Source organism: Lepidochelys olivacea (assembly GCF_965140295.1).
Source record: "Lepidochelys olivacea isolate rLepOli2 genome assembly, chromosome: 6".
Classification (NCBI taxonomy): Eukaryota; Metazoa; Chordata; order Testudines; family Cheloniidae; genus Lepidochelys; species Lepidochelys olivacea.
This window is the reverse complement of record NC_140416.1, coordinates 129753849-129768882: the sequence shown is the minus strand read 5'-3', so window position 1 is coordinate 129768882 and position 15034 is coordinate 129753849. Positions and strand designations below refer to the sequence as shown.

General features: G+C 54.2%; 1 protein-coding gene across 5 annotated transcripts in view; it reads left to right on the top strand.

Annotated features, from left to right (window-relative positions):
• The first annotated feature begins 210 nt into the window (after positions 1–210).
• The window catches only part of LRFN5 (leucine rich repeat and fibronectin type III domain containing 5), a 145580-nt gene continuing 130756 nt past the window's right edge, over positions 211–15034 (top strand). For 2 of the 5 annotated variants that reach the window (XM_084632656.1, XM_084632655.1), the window contains exon 1: positions 211–1026. The gene's annotated coding sequence lies outside the window, so the exon portion shown is untranslated. Of the gene's footprint in view, positions 1027–1267; positions 1462–15034 lie in introns of those variants that run through there. The other 3 variants (XM_084632654.1, XM_084632658.1, XM_084632657.1) reach the window with 3 other exon arrangements.

The following is a 15034-nucleotide window of genomic DNA, read 5'->3' as shown; positions in this document are numbered from 1 at the left end:
CGAAGGCGCAGTTCTCCAGCCCGGGGGAGTGGCCTGGCGGAGGCAGCGCTGTTACCCCTGCGGAGCGGGCTGCGCCCCCGCTCTGCCCGGCCCAGGGATGCGGGGCTAGCCCTGCCCGAGGCTGCCAGCTCCTCCGGCCCGGCAGGAAAGGCGCAGCGACACGCCCCCTCCCTGCCCACTCCCGCGCCAGCAGCGCCTCCCCGCGCCAGGGCGCAGCCGCTGCTCACACGCTCCCCCGGCTTCTCCCTGTCCCTGCGGCCCCGGCTCGCCGCGCACCGGCTGGGCAGCCCTAGCCCTGTCCCCGCCGGCGCTGGCGAGCTGCCCAGCGCGCCCCTGCCCCTGGCTCGCAGACACGTCTCTGGATTAGCGGAGCTGGGGGCGCCCGGCGCCGCTCTGCGCCCGCCCGCTGCGGCTGGAGCTGCCTTTCCCGGCTGCGCCGCGCCATCGCTCTTCTCGCTGCGGAGCAGGCGGCGGCTCGGGCTGGCACCAGGCTGCAAAGCCGGCTTCATGCTGCAGCGAGCGCCGCGGCTCCCGGGGGTCGGGCGGCAGCCGCCGGAGCTCGCCGCGGGGAGGATGGAGCCAGCAGCAGCCGGGGAGGAAACGCGCAAGGACCCAGTGCAGCCAGCTGCGCCCCCCTGCAGCGCCCGGGGCTCCGGCTGCTCCGCCTGAGGCTACCCGGCTCTCGGAGCGCCGCGGCCGGTGGGTCGCTCTCCCTTGGCGGTGGTGTGCATGGCTGCGCCGCGGACAGCCGGCGGGAGAAGCCCGAGGACGGAGCCCGGCCGCGCAGCTCGGCTGTAGCTCCCCGAGCGCAGGAAGAGCGCCCGCCTCCCGGGGCCATGGGCAGCGCGTCCCCGGCCCGCGGCGCTCCAGCCGGCGCCTGAGCCGGGCTGGCCAGAGGCGGAGCGCGGGGCTCAGCGCTGGATTATCCGGCGCCCAGCGCACGGGCGGCGTTAGGGGAGCGCAGCGAGGAGGCTCGGCGAAGCCCGGCGGAGCTCGGATTGCCCTGGCGCAGGTACACGCTGCAAGGTCAGCGGGGCGCGGCTGCGGGGTCCGCGGTGGGGGCGGTGGAGGGGCGCTGGCGCGGGCTGACCGGGCTGCGCCCCTGCCTGGTGTGCGCGGGGGGCCGCGCGGCTCCCTCCCTCCCTCCCTCCTCCCCCCGCCAGGCGCCGTGCGCGCCCGTGCAGCCGCCCTGCCTGCGCCCGCTCCCCGGGAGCCGAGCCGCCGCTTTGCACCGGGCGAGCCGCGCGGGCGCCCCCCAGCCGGACCGCGGGCGCCCCCCAGCCGGACCGCGGGCGCCGGCCGCCGCCTGCCTGCCGGAGGATGCGTATGCGGAGCGATGGCACCGGGCGGAGCAGGGACCGGCCAGCCCGCCGCCAGCCTGTGAAGCCAGCCCGGAGCCGCCGCAGCTGCACCTGCCGGGGGAAGTGCTCCGGCCCCGTCTTTCCCGGCTAGCGGCGCCAGGTAACGCGACCCTCCCGCGCCGGGCGCTGCGCTGCATTGCGGGCTGGGGGGAGCCGCGGGCGCCGCTCCGGGAGGCGCCCCCGTCTCTGCTGCGGGGCGGGGGGCGACCCTGCCCCCAGCCCGGGGCAGGCAGGGGCAACCCGGCCGGGGGTCTGAGCAGGAGCCTTTCCTTCGTGTGGGGCCCCGCTGGGGCTGGAGCTTGTCCGGACACGGTCAGGGCTCCCCGCGCTGCCCAGGGGCACCGCTCTGCGCTGGTGCCAGGCTTGTGTCTGCCCGGGGCTCGCTCCCCCTCGGGCCGGGGCTGGGTTCCTCTCCGCGCCGGCTGGGGACAGAGCCTGGGGGTAGGGGCGGGGTAGGAGCGCGCACCCCGGGGTGCCAGGGCGGAAGGGGGCGCGGGCGGACTGAGGTCCCCGGTAGCGGAGCAGACGCGCACAGCCGCTGTCCTGCCAGCCCGGAGCTGGATCCGGACGGTGCTGTCGGGCAGGGACGGGACCTGCGGGGCGGCTCCCCGGCCTCGGACAGCGCCCTGGCTCCTGCCGGGGGAGCAGCGCTGCCCGACGAGTCCATCCCTGTTTCATGCCATAGTGAAGCCGAGCTTAATTCAGCTGGGAGCCGCGCCTGCGGCTCCCTGTCCCCGGCGGGGGGAGAGCGGGAGCTGCTGCCCGCCCCCCAGCCTGCAGTGTCCCCGGCTGCACCGGGGCTTTCCTCGCGCCCCGGCCGCTGCGCTTCTGCGGCTCTCCAGGCGATGGCAGCTGCAGCCCGCGCTCCGACGCCCGCAGCCGGCGATGCACAGCGCCGGGGCGCAGGGAGGGACCGGCCGAGCCCCGCGGGGGGGACAGGCCCCTGCGCTCCGTGCCTGCCCCAAGCTGTGGCCAGGTTACCCCGGCTGGGAACCCTGCGGCAGGAGGGGGCTTTGGGGATTGCGTGTGGCAGGGGCTCTGGGTCCCCGAGCCCGGCGCCTCCTGCCTGCGGCTCCCCTCGGGGCCCGTGGCCGGGGCTTGGCAGAGACGCTGAGGGTGTGAACCCCGCGGAGCGAGCCGGCCGGAGCCCGCAGCTTGGCCCAAACTGTCGGCTCCCCCGGGATGGCCCAGCTGGAGGGCGGGGGCGCCCGGGCGCTAATCCGCCCCATGCCCGCTCTCCAGTAGCCGCGGCCAGGCGCCCCGGTGCGCCCCGGCTCCGGTTTTGTAGCTGCGCAGAGTTTTCCCGTGCGCCAGGCTGGCGATGGAGGCGGGGAGAGGCGCTGGCCGCCGCTGGCCCTGGCGGGGAAGGGGGCCCACGGGGAGGGGCAGCTCCCTGGGGCCGGGGCGGGGTATGGCCGGCCTGCGCCCCTGGGGTCGAGTCACAGCAAAGTTTAGCCCCGTCTGTTCCACAGGGGATGCGTGTAACTCCCAGCCCATGGGCGCCGTCCTGCCGGGGCAGCCCCGAGCCTGGCGAGCTCGGCCGCTCTGTCGGGTGGCAGGGCAGCGACCCGGCGGCCGGGCTGCAGGCAGCTGGCTTGGGCCGGTGCCGAGGGGAGGCGCTTGAGGCTGGACTGGAGCTTGACTGCCCCGCTGGCGGAGCTCCGCCCGGGGAAGGGCTTGGCTCGGTGCGGCTGCGAGCGGGTCCTTGCGGAAGGCTGGGGTGGGAGGGAGGCGCAGATCCCGGCCGGGGGAGCTGAGGTTACAGGGCTCGGGATAAACCGCACGAGCAAAGCCCACAGCCTCCATTGCAGCCCGGGGCGGCATTTGCCCCCTGCCTCCCGGCTGAGGTGGGCGTGGGTGTTAAAGGGCAGTAGCTGGAGCCCTTACAGAGATCGAATTGCAGGGTGGGGAAAGCTCTTCTCCTGCCTGTCCCTTCCCTGTGGCCCCTTTCCTCTTTGCAAAGTTTCCCTGAGGCACTCTGCTCCCCGCAGGGAGGCAGGCGGAGAAGGGAGGAGCCGTTTTGTGTTTTGTTTAAAAAGAAAGAAGCCATCCTCCGCCCGCGCTTGGACGGGGAGTCTCTCCCGGGGTAGCGTCCCCCAGGCAGGCCTCTTGCGTTTCCTGAGTATTTCTATGGAAAACAGGCTCAGGAGAGAGTGAGGCCCCCGTGGTAACAAGGACATCACCGCTGGGGAATAGCCCCTGGGAAAGTTGCAGCCATGCTGACTTGAGGAGCACAGAACACCCCCTTGTTCCTCAGCGCAACAGGGAGAAGAGGACCCAGTGAGTCCCCCGAGAGGAAATGAAGGCTGAGGGTGGCCAGCTGCAAGGGTGAGGAAAACCAGTCAAAGGCCCCGGTCTGCAACTGTTATGCTCCTTGAGCAGCACTTACACACTCCCTTGACTCAGTTGGAACTGTTCTTGTGAGTAAGTGTTACTCGCCGTGAGTAAGGACTGCGGACTTAGTGTCCAGCCCCCCTGGGAGGAGCAGTGGTTGTCTGGAATTTGTGTGCGGACACCTCTTTGGTTGTACGACAGTGCAGAGATACTACCTGGGTACGGCCATAGAAGGGCATGGATAGGTTATATTAAGATTATTAATCACTTTGGGTGGGATTCTCATCTCCTGATGTACTCAGGGTGGTGGCACCTTACTGCACAAGGCCTGTCGTTGCCTGCAGGGGAACGATCTGTGGAGTCAGGCTCTCGTCACCAAGAGTAAAGGTGTGGGCAGCTGACCCTTTAGTAGCTGTAATCCAATTCACACATCTTAAAATATTGCTCTCAGGAATAACACCTTTGCTCTAAATGCCAAATCAGTAGCTATGTCTACAATCTGTGGTGTCAGATCTCTCCACGCAGGGCCAGATCCTACGTTCCCTCATTTAGAGAGTAGCCTCGCTACAACCATAGTCCTTTTGTTCATACATCGATAACAGCTGTCAATTATTTTATGGCAACAAATACAATGTTAAGTAGATCTTGGATCATTCACGTGCCAAGTAAACTAGTTCCAAGTTGGAATAACTGTTTTGTTAGAACATTCCACGTATCGCATAGTTTCCTGAAAAGGTCAGCTGTTACTGGAGTGGATTCAAAATTACTGCTACTTAGTTCAGTCACCATCGAATCAGACGGAGCTCAAAGGCTTGTGAGTGGCAATGTGTAGCAAGAGAGTTACCTGATGTTCCATTTGTGATGAACCCATGGGCTGGACGCTTTGGTACAAGCTGAACTGGAGTATTTGTCGTCTTATAGATTTGCAGAGGCTCATTTCCCCCGAGGCTGTTAACTTCTGTGGTGGTCTTAGTGAGCGTCAGTACAATTCACAGTACGTGCATGGCCACTGATGAGCCGAGGTCATTAGGCCTTTGGAGAGAAGAGGAGAGACTGGGCATCCCATGAATTGTAGCCTGAGAACTTGGCTAAACATGTTTCCCAGACAGCATCTGAAGGAACAGCAAATGGCAAATGAAGGTGGTGGTGATGGGGGGGGGGGGATTCCTAAAGCAGCTTTCCTGGGGTCTAGGGCCCCTGTAGGTGAAAAGACAGATCAGAGGTCAGAGTGAGAATTTTCAGCCACTGAGTTCAAAGGAAGCTGAATGGGTCCTCTGCTGACGTGGAGTTAGCAGACCAGCTGGTGAAGATGTTCCCAAGCTAGCAGAGTTTAACCCACACCCAAGTGTGGTTTAGAAAGGTCTGCAGAACAATGAAGAGCTCATGGCCCTCCATAGATGATCAATACTTCCTCTGCTTTAAGGCTTGACAACAGGTTCAGTTTTATAGAACAACCTTTCGACTACTCTCTGAACAAACATCCAGACCAGAAAATCATTATAAGAGCTTTGCCATTAACAGGCCAAGCAGAACCTGAGCCAAGCAGGAAATATTTGTCTAAATGCTACTGTAGCATTTTAGGGAAACCGTCTTCCATGCATTAGATAAAATTGGTGCTACTTTGAGCAGACATCACTGAATCTGTTCTATGTAGATGTGTCTAAATGTATTCCACATGGTCCTCAGAGACCAGTTACTAGCTGGGGTTAAAATTACTGTTAGCACTCTCCCATTACTGTGTAAAATGCACTGTTGAGTCCATTTGATGATTTTTTTTAACTAAGGGACATGAGTGTGGCTTTACATCAAATTAATCTTAATTTAATTCTCCAAAATGCTTAGAAAATGAACACGTTTTCACTATGTTCATCTAAATCTATTGCAGAGGAGAAAATTAGTTGATCAGAAACAAAACTGGAGATCGGTGCAAGCCTAAAAATCCAGATCTGAACATTTGAACTTCTCCATTGACTCTAGGGATTATGTTCCTTACTTTCTGTGTAATAAACAAAAAAAAAAAAAAAAACCATCTTTAAAACAACAACAACAAACTCCCCTGAAGCTTCACTTTCAATAATTAAATGTGTACTTTACACTTAGAAATTTGTGCTTCTCATTCATTTGCTATCTTGTCTGTAATGCCCTTAAGTCTTAAAGGCCTGTTTGCAAACAAAATGGCAAACCTTGAGCTAACCACTCATCTGCCCCGCATTTATGCAGTTGCAGTGGGACCCATCCTTTACCTTTAACAAACGTAGAGTCTCTGGGTTCCTGTTGATGCTCACCTGAAATTCTCTGAAGGCTGATGGCATCAGAGCACTGAAGTAAGGAAAGAACAGCTCTGTGTCTAGGACATACACTAAAAGAAACCAGGGCTTGTTTCCTGGATGAATAAACAGAGGAAGTTAGTAGCACTTTTGCTTCATAGCTAGAAAGTGACGGGTTAAACGCCCACCTTAGAGCTCAGGCTCCAATCTATGGCCTGTACTGCCCTACAATCCTGCGTGAATGCTGCGTGGGATGGTTAAAGGAACGACTGCAGCGAATTACTCCTGAAGAATGTAATTCTGAGAAGCAATCTGATCACTTATCAAGATAAATGTAGCAATGATTACTTTCAGGTATTTTCCTTGGAAAGCTGGCCTTTCCTGTCCCAGGTGTGAAAGATAGCGTCATGATACCGATGCATTCACAGTCTCAGTACATCTATTCTGCAAAAGGAGTTGGTAATGGTTACAGCTGTGGGAAGGTACATTTGTCTGGTAGCAGATATAGATCTCATGGGACTTTCCAAAAGAGCAGAGGGTCCCTCGTATGTTCACCAACCCCAAAACGGGCTCGCCTGTCTCCAGCTGAGGTGCATGTATAATATCAAAATCTGTCTCATTGGTCTACGGTCCATACCAGAATAATACTGATAATAATTGTCACTTCTGCTCCGGCATCTTTTACTGGAGGATGATAGAGCACTAAACAAGCCTCACAGCACTGTGGGAGATATGTCAGGATGAATATTCACAGATAGAGGAAAGAGGGTATGGAGAGGTTATGGTCATCATTTTCAAAAGTGGCCACTGGTCTAAGATCACTCAGTTTTGCAGGGTCTGATTTCAGTTATTTGGGGCTGGTGTCCTGAGTGCTCACAACTGTTGTTGAAGTCAATGGAACTTTGGGGTGCTCAGCATCTCTGATAATTAGGCCCAATTTGGGCCTCCACAAATCAGTTGGCCCAGTGATCTCCCAAGGTTGCAGAGTCAGCTGGTAGACGATCTGGGAGTCCAGCTCCCAGTTCTGTGCTCTACCAACCCTACCTGAATAATAATAATACTAATTAATAAAAAGAGTAATTTATTTGCCAGCTATTCCTGTTCTATGTTTAATAGCAGATGACACTAAACTGGGAGGAGAGGTAGATACACTGGAGGGTAGGGATAGGATACAGAGGGACCTAGACATATTAGAGTATTGGGCCAAAAGAAATCTGATGAGGTTCAACAAGGACAAGTGCAGAGTCCTGCACTTAGGACGGAAGAATCCCATGCACCGCTACAGACTCAGGACCGAATGGCTAGGCAGCAGTTCTGCAGAGAAGGACCTAGGGGTTACAGTGGACGAGAAGCTGGATATGAGTCAACAGCGTGCCCTTGTTGCCAAGAAGGCTAACAGCATTTTGGGATGTATAAGTAGGGGCATAGCCAGCAGATCGAGGGACATGATCGTTCCCCTCTATTCGACACTGGTGAGGCCTCATCTGGAGTACTGTGTCCAGTTTTGGGCCCCACTCTACAAATAGGATGTGGAAAAATTGGAAAGTGTCCAGCGGAGGGCAACAAAAATGATTAGGGGTCTGGAACACATGAGTTATGAGGAGCGGCTGAGGAAACTGGGGTTATTTCGTCTGCAGAAGAGAAGAGTGAGGGGGGATTTGATAGCAGCCTACAACTACCTGAAAGGGGGTTCCAGAGAGGATGGAGCTAGGCTGTTCTCAGTGGTACCAGATGACAGAACAAGGAGCAATGGTCTGAAGTTGCAGTGGGGGAGGTTTAGATTAGATATTAGGAAAAACTTTTTCACTAGGAGGGTGGTGAAACACTGGAATGCGTTGCCTAGGGAGGTGGTGGAATCTCCATCCTTAGAGGTTTTTAAGATCAGGCTTGAGAAAGCCCTGGCTGGGATGATTTAGTTGGGGATTGGTCCTGCTTTGAGCAGAGGGTTGGACTAGGGGACCTCCTGAGGTCCCTTCCAACCCTGATATTCTATTATTCTAAAGCAGTATTTGATCAATTAAACAGCAGGCTGAATAATGCAAAAGATGATTTGCTAGATAACTTATTCATCAAAATTGGCAAAATTGAGTGAATATATTATGTATTGACTCATCTGTGACCAGCTGTAACCCCCAGCCTTAGAAATCGATGCCTGCCCCTAGGAAATCAGGGCCCAGTTCCTTGTTTTGTAAAGCTCTTTAGTGAGTTACAGTGTTGCTCAGATGACACTACTTATCAGCAAATCATTTTCTTATAAGTAGATAATTTGTTAACTTTAACCCTGTGTGCTTTTGTTTCTGAAAGATCTGTTCAATCTTCTCTGTGAAAACGATATATATTTTTGGACTAGTGACAGATAAAACTCTCTTCATTTTTACTTTGCCTCAGCTCTGTTTTGTGGCCACTTATCTGATGATTTTTGGATATTTCTTTCTACTTGCAAGCCAGACAGAAACCTCCATGCAGTTAAGGTGCTCATTATGGTCATAATATAAATGCTGAGATAAGTCGGCAGGTAGAAGACGTCAGAGGGACCCTGTCACAATGACATACTGGAATGTGGTCTGATGTCTGTACACCTGGCTTAGCAGGAGAATCAGTAGGATACTGTAACTTGAAACCAAGCAAGTCAGTAAGTCATAGAGGGTGAAAAGTCCTTTGGTAGATTTACCAGCCATGCTTTGTAATGGCAGCTGTACTGAAGGCTAGGGCAGCATTCCCAGTGGAGTTGGAGGCCGGCTTGTGTTTGAAATACTGTTTGTTGTGAAGTAACAGGGCTATTTTCCAAGGCAGGCTTGGAGATGGCTGCTCTGCTCCCACTGGCTTTTAGTTACAACTGGGTGTTAATTTGTCAGTTGAGTCGATTCAGATATTTCCTGGGGGTGGGGGAATTTCTGTCCCTCCCCTGCAACCCCAGAAGCGATCCTGTTCTCATCCCTTATCCCCGCACAGGGACCCCAGGTCTCCCTTAGCCAGAGAATGTCCCCATCTCTCTTACCCACACATCACATGAGCCAGTGTCACCAGGAGGCAGATCCCTGGCAGACCTCCTCCCCCCACGCCCGCACCCTTGTGCCGTCCAGGAAGAGACTCCCCGTGCCCCTGGTCACAGCAGCTTTGGCCCGGCTGCCCTGCCATGTGGATGGCCATGGCCCGGGTCAGTTTTCAGTGGTGTTGGGACCACGCAACCAGAGCGATGCCCCAGACTGCCCTGCCAGCAGCGGCACTGACTTAGTGCAGGACCACTGCTTAAAAGTGTGGGCCAAGCCCCTCCCTCTCCATGGCCTGTGGGTCTTTCAGCAAGTGCAAAAACCTTGGGGAAAGCCCCTTAGCTGTTCCCAGTTGTCACTAATGCAAGCTGCCCTATGAAACCTCCGACTCAGTCAAGGTATATATCACACACACCAAGAGCTATGTTATTGAATGTTGTTGAGGTTGCAAAGGGAAGCCCTCCAAAGGTAGGAAATGCCAGAATTCAGGTTGGCTGTACAACCACAGTTCAGCCCCCTCGTGGAGATGCCTTATGCTACATAGAATCATAGAATCATAGAATATCAGGGTTGGAAGGGACCCCAGAAGGTCATCTAGTCCAACCCCCTGCTCAAAGCAGGACCAATTCCCAGTTAAATCATCCCAGCCAGGGCTTTGTCAAGCCTGACCTTAAAAACCTCTAAGGAAGGAGATTCTACCACCTCCCTAGGTAACGCATTCCAGTGTTTCACCACCCTCTTAGTGAAAAAGTTTTTCCTAATATCCAATCTAAACCTCCCCCACTGCAACTTGAACCTCCCCCACTGCAACTTGTCCTTAATTACTTGATCACATGCAGTTTTTTCCCCACAAGACCTTGCCTCATTCATTGCACTGGATGAGCAGAACTCATTTAATGAGCAGCTCTTCAATACTTTATTTTGTGCTCATAGTTCATATGTAACCCCACTCCGCACTGAAAGCGCACTATTCAAACCCTTGGCTGAAGACACAATTATTAATTTCCTCATGTGTTTTTCTGTACCACTCATTACTTAATCTCTGAGTGCTTCACAGAGGCGAATGGATTGATCTCACGATGCCTGTGAAGATGATGGTGGTGTTATCTCCATTTTACAGACAGGAACCTGAGGAACAGCAAGAGGAAAGTCAGAAGTCTCTGCCCATTTTTGGGTGCCCAGTTTGAGGTGGCGGGGACCTGCCTTTTCATAGTCCTTTGCATTCTGTATGTTCAAAGAGCAACTCGCATTGGCTTCGACTGCAGCTGTGAGCACTCAGCACTTCTGCCAATCAGACTCCAGGGCAGCGAGGAAGCTAGGAAAGCACAATTTGTGGCCACCCATGAAAGACATAAATGTAAGTGACTTGCCCAGCATCACATAGGAAGTCTGAGACTGTCCTTTCTCTTCCTGCAGTCCCCTTCCTCAGTCCCTGAAACACAGGGGGCGGGGGGTCCTACAAACAATGGGCTCCTTCACTACACAACTCTACACAACCATCAGTCCTGGGCACTGATTGAGGCAGATTCCCTGTGGAAAAATAGTTGTGATCATGTAGTTAAAGACTGTGTCATAATGCACAAGGGCATCAACCCGGAGTCAAGCAGGGCTCCTGGGCTGCTTACGGGGATGGAGAGCCAATCTCAGGAGAGGAGACGCAAGGAACTTGGCTTGTGTAGTCTTGCCCAATGAAGGCTGAGAGGGGAGCTGCTGGCTGTCTATCAATGCATGGGGCGGTGGAGGAGTAAACACCCGGGAGCGAGAAGAGCTGGTGAAGCTAAACGAGGGTATTGGCACGAGAACACGTGGGAATAAACTGACCAGGAATCAATGTTGACTGGACATTAGATGGTTTCTATCACTCAGAGCGATGCGGTTCTGGAACCGTGGGGACAGACGACCTATCTAGTCTGAAAACAGAGTATGAAAAGTCTATGAAGGGGATGCTCTGACGGCGCTGTCTGCGATAGCAGGGATGGGACTTCAAGACCCAGGAGGGCCCTTCCGCTCCTATTTTCTGTACTCCTAACTTAACTCTGGCATTCCCTACCTTGTGAGTGTTTGTGTTTGCTGCTGTGGTAATGTGAACACTCACATAGAGTGTGTGCAAGTTTGGAGTTTTTTAACAACACAAAGTGCAAAGACAGCAATTTCATCGCTTGGCACCACGTTGGCACCCACATGGTTCATCAGCAGGTCGTACCCTTTAGATCCATGGCACAGACATCAGCCACTGGAGCTCCTGGAATAACTGATAGCAGTAGTAGGTTGTCACCCTCTGTTTGGACCAGCACTAGCGGGGGCTGGGACACCCTTTGCCAGTGGATCTCACTGGTATTTGCTGGCAGCAGAGGAATGGTGAGACTCAGGAATCCTGGTTTCACTCCAGATTGTAAAGGGAGCATGCTTTAGTGGGCACAGATCCTTCTGTCCCTGTTGTCCACAAGTGTGACCTCTTCTTCCCCACCCCCCAGGCTTGTCTCTTCCCCTCCTGGCTCCTCATCCCGGTCCTGCCCCTCCCTAGTCCTCCTCAGGCTTCTCATCCAATCTCCTTGCACAGCCCATTCCACTCTCACCCTCCGAGCTCTCCATCCAAGTCCCAGCCGTGCCCCCACACCAGCTGCTAGTCCCTACCCTCAGCCGCCTCAGCCCGGTCTCCCCTACCCTGACCCGGTTCCTTGTCCTAGTGTCTTGCCAGCCACTCTCAGTTCCCCCGCCCCCTGGCTCTCTCCTCATCCAGTATGTCTGCCCCCCACCCGTAGCCCAATCCCAGCCCCCCACCCCCGCACAGGCTCTTTGTCCCAATCCACTCCCTCCCCCCATCCTTTCACCCCAGGTCCCCGATCTGCATCCCAATCAGACATCCTCCTCCTCCTCCTCCTCTTCTTCACTGCTGCCTGGGCCCAGCAGAGGGAGCTTTAGGAGCCCAGGTGAGACAGGCTCCCTATTCTCAGTCCTGGGGCATGGCACCACAATGGCCCTAGGGGCTCCGAGCTGCCATCCTGGCTAGCCCCAGGCCGGAGCATGCTCAGTCGCTCTGTGGGCATATGGCCTGTGTGGTGCAGTCAGTGGGGAAGGGCTGGAGCATGCTCAGTGCAGATGGAAGCTTTGGAGAATTTAATTGCCAAACTCTAACACGTGTCTACTGAGCATGTGCGAACTGAGATTTCCCAGAGGGTCTTTACTTGGCCAATTTTGGGTGAATTTTCCCAGGGATGCAAGAGGCACATTCAGCTGGTGGTCGGTTTTGACGAGGTGAGGTCTGCAGGGTTTGGTTGGCAAGTATCACAAGCAAGTCCCCCACTGAAGTGATTGAGGGCCATGTTTTCAGATGTTGCCAGCGTCACATAAAGTGGCTATTGATGTATCGCAGAAAGACTCACTTTGTGCGTTTGGTGCCTGGGGTTATGGAAGTGCCTGTTAATCTTCAATACAATGTTTTAATTTCATCTTCCCGTCTGCATCGCGCAGGGCCTCTCTGAGTAGCTCCCGTCAAGGGTACCGGTGTGTGTCTGAGGGTTTGCGCTGTGGACGCTGGTCCACTGGGCTAAGGCTTTGCCGCGTTATGGCTGTGGAGCAGCAAAGCGGGTGATTTTCGGACTCTCCAAGCAGCCGATTAGTGCTGCTCTGGCTACTTTCCGAAACAACCCTGCTGATTTGCAGACACAGAGAAGGCAAGTGGTGGTTTGAAGGTCAGAGGAGCTGGCTGAACTCTGAATGCCCTGACCCAAAGGAGCACTCCAAAGCCAGCTCTCCCAAAGCAGAAGTTTCTCGCTGCAGGCCAGGAGAGCAGCATCTAAAAACATGGATCCCGGTCTGGGCCCCAGGCCTGCCTTCCTATACATTAGCACAGACCCCCGAGTCTGTGTGGGGTCCCAGTGGGACTGTGGGCCAGCGCAGGGGTCCCTACTGGCACATCCTGAGGCAGGATTGGGGCCTTGGATGCCTTTGGTCATGTCTGTGGTGTGAGGAAGAGCCCGTGGTCCTTCCCCCCACTCAGGGGCAGCGCTGGCATTTGGCTGCACAGGGATCTCCGTGCTGGTTGTGCGTAGTCCAGCGCACAAGACCCTCGTGGAGGGAGGCTGGGGCTAGGCCTGGCCTCGCAGGCAGGAGTGCAGCAGCTCCCGTCCCCAGCATGCTGTGGAGCTATAGCCGCAGCCTGGCAAGCTGGCTCTGGGTTTTAGGGGTTGGGTTTTTTTCCCCATAGCTTCATAGGCTCCAAGGCCAGGAGGGACCATTGCGATCATCCAGCACGGGCCAGAGAACGACCCCTAAAGAATTGCTGCAGCCGATCCCTTAGAAAAACATCCAGCCTTGATTTGAAAATCGTCACGGATGGAGACTCCACCGTGACCCTGGGTAAATTGTTCCAATGACTAATTCCTCGCACCATTACCAATGTACTTCTTATTGCCAGTCCGTATGGGCCTAGCTTCCACTCCCAGGGCTGATTCACTTCCCCAGCTGCTCTGTGCTCCACTTGCATAGAGCCCCAGTATTCATGCTCTCGGCCGGTGGTATGAATTCCGCCTGCGAATGAATCCGCCTCAGGATCTGTGGGGGATCTGAACGCTCCCACCCACCTACGCCCTCACAGATGTGGGCCTCCAAGCATGAGGAATCCCTCACTCTGGGTCTGGTTTTGATTACAAATAAGCCGTGGAATGAATCCAGTGGCTTGTGCACTGATAATGATTTTACAGGGCCAGTGAGAGTTGTTCCTATTTGGAACAGGAGAAGGCTATTCACATTTGTTTTTTGGTATGGAAAACAGCTAGTAGTAGGCAAAACTTGTGATATTTCCCCTTTCTTCAGTGAAGAGCTCTGGAGCTTTTAGCTGCAGGTAGAGCCAGACATATCTGTGATTGTTTATATGATTTAAAACGTAAGGGCAAGTGTACGCAGAATACAAAGGCAGTTCTTTTTTTAGCTATATCTCTTTATCTCCCTGGGAGAGCTTAGCACCTCTGGGTGCTTTTCTCAATTCCTGCTGTGTAAATCTTCAGTAATTCTGCTGGAGCTATTTCAAAATTACATTTATGTAGCTGGGAGCCAAATATGGCCCTTTGTCTCATTGCATTCTGGGACTGAATCCTCATTGAATTCCTGGCTTCGCTGATGGGTTAGGCCCTGATCCAGCAAAGCACTTAAGCACGTACTTAACAATAAACACATCAATAAACCCCTTGCAGTCCATGGGACTCTGCACAAGCTGAAAAGTATCACCTGCTTAAGTGTTCTTTGGATCAAAGCCCTATTGTGTCTGCATCCTTAGGCCTTGTTCCTGCAAACATGTCTGCGCATGCCTGACTTCACCTATGTGAGTAGTACCATAGGCTTCAATACAATACATGTTCCTAAGAGTTTGCAGGGTCAGGACTTGGGTGAAAGATTTTTGGTTATAACGAACACAACAGACCAGTGCGAGTGCAGGGTATTGGAACACTGAGGTGTGCTGAAAGGGCTGACCTAGAGAGGAACTGAGACACAAAAGCTTATTTTCCAAAGCAGCTCTTTTGAGAATTGTTTAAAAATAACAAGGAAGAAGACATCCCACGAAGCGCTGGCTTTCAAGGATTTAGTGACTGGTAATATGAAATCACCGTGGCTAGAAATGTGGTGTGCAGGGATTTTGAATTACAAAACAGGTTTGCTGAAGCAGCTTCATAATACAAGCTTTATCCATTTATTTGTTTTTCTCTAAATGAATTTCCTGCTCAGAAACGGCTGCTGATTAATAGCCTGGCATGCTATTTGTTTTTAGCTGTATCTTCTGTTAAAATATTCTGTTTGCCAGGCTGAAGTTCAGGTCACTCTTTAAAATGACAGATATTTTGTAAATATCCATAAAATGTTAACAATTTCCAAGAAAATTCATAAAACAAATATTTTGAAATAGCTTTTCTATTAAAATAGTACCCTGCACTGACCAAAAATAGACAGCTCGAGTATAGGACACATTATTGTTTGTTTATAGAGCTGTCGGTCAGGCTGCATTGTCAGCATTAGCTCTGTTCCTTTGTGTCACAACCTCCACATTATTTAATGTACTACTTTGTATTTTTTACTATCAGCTAAGTTC